The following is a 640-nucleotide window of genomic DNA, read 5'->3' as shown; positions in this document are numbered from 1 at the left end:
TTTCTCATTGTATCTTCCACGGCATGAGTTTCTAAACCCCATGGTTGGGGGTGAGGAGCTCTGCTGTGTCTTGATGGATTAATGCAATTACTACTGTTTCTTATTCAATCATGCTTGCTTCCATTCTAAGATATCACTTGCTCTTAACTCGGATGAATGTGATGATCCGTGACACTCATCATCATTCTCAACTATGAACGTGTACCTGACAACCACCTCCGTTCTATTTTAGATTAAGTAGATATCTCTTGGATTCTTTAATCGGAATCTTCGTGGTATAAGCTAGAACTGATGGCGGCATTCAAGAGAATCCGGAAGGTCTAAACCTTGTCTGTGGTATTCTGAGTAGGATTTAATGATTGAATGACTGTGACGTGCTTCAAACTCCTAGCAGGCGGGGCGTTAGTGACAGACGTAAAAGAATCACTGGATTCTATTCCGGCCTGACCGAGAACCGACAGATGATTAGCCATGCTGTGACAGAGCATAGGAACGTTTTCACTGAGAGGATGGGAGGTAGCCACTGACAACGGTGAAACCCTACATACAGCTTGCCATGGAAGGGGCCTTGCGTGTTTGATGAAGAAGACAGTAGGAAAGCAGAGATTCAAAAGATGGAGCATCTCCAAAACCTCAACCT

This window comes from Arachis duranensis, chromosome 2 (assembly GCF_000817695.3).
Source record: "Arachis duranensis cultivar V14167 chromosome 2, aradu.V14167.gnm2.J7QH, whole genome shotgun sequence".
NCBI lineage: Eukaryota > Viridiplantae > Streptophyta > Magnoliopsida > Fabales > Fabaceae > Arachis > Arachis duranensis.
The sequence above is the reverse complement of the archived record's forward strand: the minus strand, read 5'-3'. Positions refer to the sequence as shown.